This window comes from Dreissena polymorpha, chromosome 1 (assembly GCF_020536995.1).
Source record: "Dreissena polymorpha isolate Duluth1 chromosome 1, UMN_Dpol_1.0, whole genome shotgun sequence".
Taxonomy (NCBI): Eukaryota; Metazoa; Mollusca; class Bivalvia; order Myida; family Dreissenidae; genus Dreissena; species Dreissena polymorpha.
Genome location: NC_068355.1, coordinates 176,656,589 through 176,666,787, shown reverse-complemented (window position 1 = coordinate 176,666,787; position 10,199 = coordinate 176,656,589).

Here is a 10,199-nt window from a genome sequence, read left to right as displayed (position 1 = left end):
AAATTCAAAAATGAAAAAAAAAGTAACTCTCATTAAGGCTCGAACCAAGGACCCTTGGAGTCCAGGAGTAAATGTCTACCACTTAGACCACTCGGTAATCCGTGCTCATACAAGCAGTGATGTATTTTATACTTTATATACAGCAATCCTTGTAGTTTCACAAAATATAACGACAACAACACAACTCTCAAAATTATTCAATCGTTTAGTGTTGCAACACTTCATAACTTTCAGGTTTTTTAAATCGTAAAAGATTGCATGTAACGGCTATTTTAGAGCATGTTAAAAGTTCAGTATGTCTGTTTCCTCACAAACATCATAAGTAAAACGAAATTTGCGAATCTGAAACAACTTTTTTTGATTTTGTCAATTTACCAAATCGTGAAATGGCCCCTTTAATTTGTGTTGTTATGCCCCCCTTCGAAGAAGAGGGGGTATATTGCTTTGCTCATGTCGGTCTGTCGGTCGGTCTGTCGGTCTGTCCGTCCACCAGGTGGTTGTCAGACGATAACTCAAGAAGGCTTGTGCCTAGGATCATGAAACTTCATAGGTACATTGATCATGACAAGCAGATGACCCCTATTGTTTTTGAGGTCACTAGGTCAAAGGTCAAGGTCATGGTTTTTTGAATTATAATTTTAGAATGCATACGCGGCCAACAGGGCACACTCTGTATATATTACAATATTACTGAAGCACTGGTCTGTAATCCTAAATCTATAATTATCAGTCCAATGAAACATCATCCTTTTAGTAAAATACAGTGGATCAGTAAAAATATTATCAGAATATGAGATTTTTTGTATATTTTGTATATTAAATATTATGTTAATGTTTAATTTGTTGATTAATATAAATATAAGCAGGGACAGGGGAGGTAATACACTACAGGGGAAACAAATGCAATAAGTTTAAATTTATTGTTCCAGATTTGCCTTCCTTGTAATATATTTAAATTTTACCAAATGTAAGGCTAACTGCATTTTTGTAATGCAGTACTACTACTACTACTACTACTACTACTACAACTACTACTACTTCTGCTACTACGGCTGCTGCTGCTTCTACTACTACTACTACTTCGTCTACTACTACGACTACTGCGACTACGACGACTACTAGACGACGACACGACGACCGACGACGACGACGACGACGACGACGGCGAGGCGACGACGACGACGGACGAGACGCGGACGACGACGACGCGACGACGACGACGGAGAACGACGGACTACTAACTTGACACTACGACTACTACTACGACTATAGACTTCGACGACGACTACGACTACTAGACTACTACTACTACTACGACTACGACGAATACGACTACTCTACTACTACTACTACGACTACGAGGGCTTTTGGCTACCACCACCACAACCTAATACTACTACGACTCTAGGACGACGATATACTACTACGACGAAACTACTACGACTACTATACGACTACTACGACTACTATACGACGACTACGGCTACTACGACTACTACAAGAGACTACGCTACGACTACGGATACTACTACTAATACTACTACTACGACTACTACTACTACTACTACTACTACTACTACTACTACTTACTACTACTACTACTACTACTACTACAACTACTACTACTACTACTACTACTACTATTTCTTCTGCTACCACCACCACCACCACCACCACCACCATTCACAGTGACAAAAAAATATTCAGTGACAAAAAACGTATTCACACAATGGCTGCTACTACAACTAATATTCCATATAGGGGGGCATGCATGGTTTACAAACAGCCCTTGTTAGATCATAGACTTGCATGCTCATAAGTGTTTAAATTTGTTATTGGACATAATAGTTTATTATGCTTTATATTTGTATATGCACATGAAGACAACCAGATTGTATCCTCTTAATCAGTGAGTAACTTAATCAAGATTTCTTGACCACTGTATAAATTGTATAGGTATATTTTGCCATTTATACAAAGTGCAACTGTAAAACAATTGTATTTTAAATGTTTATTTTTCATTTCTTGTTGCCATTTTATAATTTGTTATAAACACTTTGCTTCTGTGAATGCTCATATATGTATTAAACTCTAAAAATAATGCGCAGTAACATCATCTGAAGAGACAAATATACTTAAGGCAATAGAAACACCTCGTTATTTGAAATGCTTTAGATTGAGAACAACTACTTAAACAAATTTAATTTTGTTTTACATTATCTATAGAAAAATTAGTATCTTGTAATTTGAAATATCTGTCAATTACAAATGAATGGATAGTGTTGTAATATGCTAACAATTGTCAAGAATTGCATTTCTCTCTTTTGGTTAAACTAGAGAGCAATATTATTTGCTTAAAAAATAAAATCAAAGATGTCTGCTTTGTAAGTTATAAATTATGTTTACTACTCAACATAACAAGTAAATACCTTCAGAATTACAAATTATATTAGACTTTACTCAGCCATATGTGAAAGTCTAATATAATTTTGTGGAATAAACACTAACACAAATATATGTTCTTATATTAAATGTGAAAAGTATTGACATATGGATGACACTAATGTTTGCCTTTTTAGCTCATCTATTTTTTTTTTAAATTATGAGCTATTGTCATCACCTTGGCGTCGGCGTCCGGTTTAGTTTTGCGTTTTGGAACACTTTCTCATAAAGTATCAATGCTATTGCATTCAAACTTGGTACACTTACTTACTATCATGAGGGAACTGGGTAGGCAAAGTTAGATAATTTTGGCTTGCATTTTGAAAGAATTATGTGCCGTTTTTATACTTAGAAAATTGAAAAAAGTTTTGTGTTTAGGTCCATTTTATTCATAAAGTATCAAAGGCATTGCTTTCATACTTGCAACACTTACTAACTATCGTAAGAGGACTGTGCAGGCAAAGTTATGTAACTCTGACTGGCATTTTGAGGGAATTTAGGGCCCTTTATACTTGAAAATTTGGTTAAGTTTTGTGTTTTGGTCCACTTTACCCCTAAAGTATCATAGATAATGCTTTCATACTTGGAACACTCACAAGCTATCATAAGGGGACAGTAAAGGAGAAGTTGCATAACTCTGGTTGTCATTTTTACGGAATTATAGCCCTTTTTTGACTTAGTAACTTTGAATATATGGTTACATTTTGTGTTTAGATCCACTTTACTTTTAAAGTATCAAGGCTATTGCTTTAAAACTTTAAATACTTTCATGCTATCATGAGGGTACTGTACCTGGCAAGTTTAATTTTACCTTGACCTTTGAATGACCTTGACTCTCATGGTCAAATTATTAAATTTTGCTAAAATTGCCATAACTTTTTTATTTATGATTAGATTCGATTGATACTTTGACAAAACAACTCTTACCTGACATACCACAATTGACTCCGTCCAAACCATCCCCCACGGCCCCTTCCCCGAATCCTCCCCCCCCCCCCCCCTGAATCCCACCTCAACCCCCCCCCCCCCATTATTATTTTTTTAAATTAAAGATCATCTAATACATGACCACCACACCCTCACACTATACCCCCCACCCCTACCCCAAAAAAATCATGTTATGCCCCCCCAGTAGGGGGGCATAAAGTAGTTGAACTGTACGTCAGTGTCAGTCAGTCTGTCTGTCCGTCCGAAAATAACTTCAACGTTGGCCATAACTTTTTCACTTTTTAAGATAGCAACTTGATATTTTGCATGCATGTGTATCTCATGCAGCTGCACATTTTGAGTGGTGAAAGATCAAGGTCATCCTTCAAGGTCAAATTTCAAATAAATGGTGTCTGTCCGTCCAAAAAACTTTAACATTGGCCATAACTTTTTCAATATTAAAGATAGCAACTTGATATTTGGCATGCATGTGTATCTCATAGAGCTGGACATTTCGATTGGTGAAAGGTCAAGGTCATCTTTCAAGGTCAAATGTCGAATTTATGGTGTCTGTCCGTCCGAAAACTTTAACATTGGCCATAACTTTTTAATATTGAAGATAGCAACTTGATATTTTGCATGCATTTGTATCTCATGGAGCTAAACATTTTGAGTGCTGAAAGGTGAAGGTAATTATTCAAGGTCAAATGTTAAATATATGGCATCTGTCCATCCGAAACTTTAACATTGGCCATAACTTTTTTAATATTGAAGATAGCAACTTGATATTTGGCATGCATGTGTATCTCATAATGCTGCACATTTTGAATGGTGGAAGTTCAAGGTCAAGGTTATCCTTCAAGGTAAAAATAAATAAATAAAATTCAAAGCGGCGTTCTCATGAATCTGCACATTTTGAGTGGTGGAAGTTCAAGGTCATCCTTCAAGTTCAAGGTCATCCTTTAAGTTCAAAGGTCAAAAAACAAATTAAAAATTCCAAAGCGGCATTATCATGAAGCTGCACATTTTGAGTGTGGAAGTTCAAGGTCAAGGTCATTCTTCAAGGTCAAGGTCATCCTTCAAGGTCAAAGGTAAAAAAAAATCAAAGCGGCATTATCATGAAGCTTCACATTTTGAGTGGTGGAAGTTCAAGGTCAAGGTCATCCTTCAAGGTCAAAAAAAAAAAATAATTTTTTTTCAAAACTGCGTTCTCATGAAGCTGCACATTTTTAGTGGTGGAAGTTCAAGGTCAAGGTCATTCTTCAAGGTCAAGGTCATCCTTCAAGGTCAAAGTTCAAAAAAAAAATTATTTCAAAGCGGCGTTATCATGAAGCTGCACATTTTGAGTGTTGGAAGTTCAAGGTCAAGGTCATCCTTCAAGGTCAAAGTCAACCCTTAAGGTCAAAGGTCAAACAAATTATATTTCAAAGCTGCCTTCTCGTAAAGCTGCACATTTTGAGTGGTGGAAGTTCAAGGTCAAGGTCATCCTTCAAGGTCAAAGGTAAAAAAAAACAAACAATAAATTTTTTCAAAGCGGTGCATTGTGTTTCTGACAAACACATCGTTTTTTTCAAACATGGTTAAAAAACACAAATATTTATTTTTATTGTTTTATTTTTTAAATGCCGTCCAACCATCCCACCCAAGAGTCTGCCCCCCCCCCCCAAAAAAAAAGTAACTTTTTTTTCCATTTATTTTGCATTTTTGGAAGATAATGTAATAAATGACCACACCCCCACACTATACACCCCTCTCCACTCCACCCTTCCCTCCTTTGTGATTGAAATTGAGATAGGTCCCTACACCTTTAAAAAGAAAAATAGATGAGCGGTTATTAGTTATTACTTTTATTAGTTATTCATGCGGCGCCGTAGGGGGCAATGGGTTTCTGACAAACACCTCTCTTGTTGGGTCACTTGGTCAAAGGTTACAAAGATCATGGTCACTGTGACCTCTACAAAAAAATTCTGACAAGCTTTCGCAGCCGAGCGTGGCACCCGTTATGCCGTGCTCTTGTTTTAAATTGTGGGGTAGATTGATAAAATTGATACATATGGAATGAGTGCTGTATTGGACGTCATCATTGATGACGTTCAATCGAACGAATGATAAAGGGGGCTAAAATTCGTTAAGCTCCAGCGTATAGCAGCGATTTGGGAGTCTTGAAAACTGGTCTGTAACTTTTGCTGAAATTTGACATGTATATGGACCAGAACTCGATCTACACGATGGCGTATTCGTCATATCTGGGAAAAGTCCAGTTTTTGATAAAATTACGAAAAAGTGGTGTTTTTTATTGCGCAATCGCTATAAAATGAGTTCTCGCCGGAAGCGTTAATAGCGTTAATAGCAACCCAAACACAATTCAACACAAGGAGACAATTCACGCGATAGACACTTCAAATTTGATTTTAATTAATACATATTGCGATTTTATTCCCAAATTAATAAATAAATTCATATTGCGTTTAACATACATAGCTGAACCCGTTTAGAAAATATTAACAAAACAAACAAAAACAAACAACAGTTAAATTTCATTAATGTAAATATGGTAACCTGATTACATATCCACTAGCGTACACATGAAAAATAGTTCGCAAGTAAACAACAAACAATCAAATTTAAACGCAAATAAGTTAACAAAATATATAAAATAAATCCGAGAAATCGATACTTAAAACTACAATTTCTGCACTAAAAACATTTTTGAGAGTCATTAAAACACATTATTTCGGAAGTATACAACCAACATTCAATATGGCTGCCAATGAACGTTCGAAAAGAACGCGAGAAAGTATTTACAAAATAACATCATCAAAATAGTTAAAGTGAACGCTACTTCGCCGTTTTTTAGATAAGTATACGATCTATTGAAAAACACTAGCATTTGACATAAACACACCCGTGGATATGGAAATAGACATCACGCGGCTCCCGCATTTTGCGCTGTGTACGGTTGTTCAGAAAACTTGGTAAGTGTCATTGTGTTCTTGAATTTGTCCGATGAGTTGAATTTTATATACCATTACCATGTGAGAAAGTTTTCAAACACATTTATTTCTCACGAAACTTACCTTTAAAAATAAACAACACAAATATTAGTGGCACGAACTGGTATTGGCACGAAACGACAATCAACCGTTAAAGTTCAAGGGCATAATTTGAATGGAAATACATGTGTTGAATATTGGATAAATTAATCGTTTTTCCGTTAAAAGGGTAATTTTTTTTGGTTTGCTTTGCTTATTTTTTTTTATCAAAACACAAGTTTTATAGTTTGATTTCTGTATAACAGTTCAGTTAACGTTATATCTTGAATTTATTAATATCGATTAGATGTCGGAGTTTGCACATTTCGGACGTTGCTATGCAAGTTAGTTCTCGATAGAATATACTGTTTTACCTTTTCGCATACAGTTGTGCAGCTGTTTTTCCATGTAATGATGCAATGTTTAACGTCTGGAATACCCCCCTCGATGTTATAAATCATTAACTTCTCAAATTATAAGCATCGTCAACTTGACAAAGTTCTGTCAAGATTTAATATTTTTATTTAATTAATAATTAGTAGAATATGTAAAGCTGAGTAACATTAATTCAGACTGATTTCTGATTAGGGCAGTGGTTCACCTGATTCTCATATAGGTTCACCACACCACAATTTATAGCAGTACAAAAACAAATAGCTTGTAATTATAATTGATAAATGTGAATGTTTAATTTATTTGTTTGCAACAATTTGGAACCTTTTGGTTTGAGCATTGTAAGCCTAGTGTATATTTGCCCCTTTGTTCAGCACACATGAATTGATATGGAATACAGCTATATCTTGTGTGGCGTATTTTCATTTAAACTCTGGATTTTAATGACTACAAGTCAGTCGTGCAGTTAAATATGTTTTTAAGCATAGAAAGAATCCAATATTATTTTGGATTTTGTGTTTGCCATGCATAATTTAAATTTTCATAGGAATAAAATAACTTACAGCGACAGGATTACGGCTTTGTTATGTTAAGCATATGATACAAATGTAATAAAGAATTAGTGTGGTTGTAAATAAATTTTGAGAAATGGAACGCAAAAAAATCACAGAAAATGGAAGTTCGTGCATGTTACTGTGTCTTGCAACTTTATAATATTGTTTTAAGAATTGGATTAAAGTTTAAATTTAGGTAAGCGTGTTGCTTATACTAAATTTAGTTCTTTATGTCTCCTTTGCTCATTGGTATGAAATGCGTATCTCGTGTAACGTAATTTCATTAAAACTCTGGATTTTAATGACGACAAGTCAGACGTGTTATTTTATTTAACAGTAAAATATTTTTTAAAGCATCAAAAGATTGTAAAAATATTTCCGATTGTATTTTTGTCATGCATAATTTAATCTTCCATAAGAATAAATAACTCGCTGCGTAAAGATTTCGGTTTCCTTAATCATGTTTTAGGTAAGAATGGTTAGCATTTGATGCACAAATTAAAAAAAAAATAGTGTGGTTTTTAATAAATTTTGAGAAAGAGAAGGATGACCAAAATTGGAGGTTCAAATCTTTGTAACTTTATTGTTTTTAAGCAAAGGATTAAAGTTAAAATTGATGTACATGTAAGCATGTTGTAAATGCTAAATTGAGTTTTTTTATGACTCCTTCGCTTCTGTATTGCGACACCTTAAGGGTTTCGCGTGATGGAATGAGTGTGGAGTTCAAATGAATTTGAGATTTTTTTACAAAGTGCGTGCAGTTACCGTATCTTGCAACTTTATTGTTTTAAGAATTGGATTAAAGTTTAAATTTAGGTAAGCGTGTCGCTTATACTAAATTTAGTTCTTTATGTTTCCTTTGCTCTTATATGGTATGAAATGCGTATCTCGTGTAACGTAATTTCATTCAAACTCTGGATTTTAATGACGACAAGTCAGACGTGTTATTTTATTTAACAGTAAAATCTTTTTTAAAGCCTCAAAAGATTGTAAAAATATTTCCGATTGTATTTTTGTCATGCATAATTTAATCTTCCATAAGAATAAAATAACTCGCTGCGTCAAAATTTCGGTTTCCTTAATCATGTTTTAGGTAAGAATGGTTAGCATTTGATACACAAATTAAAAAAAAATAGTGTGGTTTTTAATAAATTTTGAGAAAGAGAAGGATGACCAAAATTGGAGGTTCATATCTTTGTAACTTTGTTGTTTTAAGCAAAGGATTAAAGTTAAAATTGATGTAAATGTAAGCTTGTCGTTAATACTAAATTTAGTTTTTTTATGACTCCTTCGCTTCTGTATATACAATGTATACACTACGTGACCAGTGATTGTTGCCTAATTTGCGGAGTCAAGGCGGACAGTTTGATTTTTGAGATTTCACGTGATTCGTCACTCTGCCGTCGCGCGAGAGCAAGATAATCTTCGCCCTGATTCCCCTCAGTTTTGCGGTGATTCGCCGTGATTGCAGTGGATATCGGTGACATCGATGATTCAGCAATTCATGCATATAAACCGAATTGTATCGATAACTGTATACATAACGCTTTTCTAATGTTCACAATTATCAAATAATCCAACATAATTACAACTTCACTTACGAAAAAAATAATCTTAAACATTTATGTCGGTAAATATGCTTGAGAATTTCATTAACACAACCATATGACTACGCCATTTTTCAGAAGTGTAAAGAGTACAGTGCATAATGTGGGACGAGCGTATTTAAAAAGCTTATATCATATTTCTCGTAAATTACCAAATTATTAGTTTTGTCTAAATCAAATACCATGTATAGATAAACAAGGTATTTATAACAGACCAATGACGAAACAGTATGCAACTTTCAATTTAGACAGTGCTACATGTATATGGCAACAATATGGAATTTGAAAAGTGGTAGTGTATTCGGGCCAGGAATATAATTAAATAATGTTTACATGTTATGTTCAATAATTATTGCATGATCATTCTGCGCTGTTATATTAATTTGGAGCCGTTAAAGCTTCCGACATTACTTCATCAAATTCATGTCGAACGGGAGTATTTTAGCTAATACGCCCATTGTATACAACAACAACAAAAGCTTTATTATTGCAATGTATAATGTAAATGTATACATATATGTTACATGTACATGCGGTGATGCGAGAATTGCAGCAAAAATCACGGGTCGCGTAGTGTAGTATGAAATACATATCTCGTGTAACATAATTTCATGTAAACTCTGGACTTTAATGACGACAAGTTGGATGTACGCAGGGGTTTTTTTTACTAAGAAAGTGACGCCGATATTCGGCGTCTTCCCCTACCAGAAATTTTCCCCTAAAAATACCATTTCCCCTCCAAAAATATAATTTTTCACCAAAATATAATATTTTACCCTTAAAGAATTTTTCTTTTTTCTTTTGGGAAGTCGACGCTTATCCAATTTGTACCATGTACAACGATCTCGCTCTCTCTCTCTCTCTCCCGACGAACACTCAAATCTGGGAATCCCAGTGATTCTATATATAGCTCTTAAATTACGTCATGGAAACCGGGCAACTAATCGTATTAATCATGTGACTATTTTACTGGATTCCGGTCTTGCGCGAGAAGGGTGTTTCGTCAATTAATTACCGGAAACCAGTCGAATTTTCATCCGGGTTATGTGAAAGCCAAGATATAAACGTTAAAACAGAAAAAGTCTCATAATTGGCTAGTGCTGCAACAATATACCGGTTTATCGGTATATATCGCAATACGCAATTCGCATATTGTATTGCGATACGATTTTCATCATACCGGTACGAACATTTTACAAAAATTCATTCACATTTCCTCCAGAAAAGCCATTCGAAATAATGAT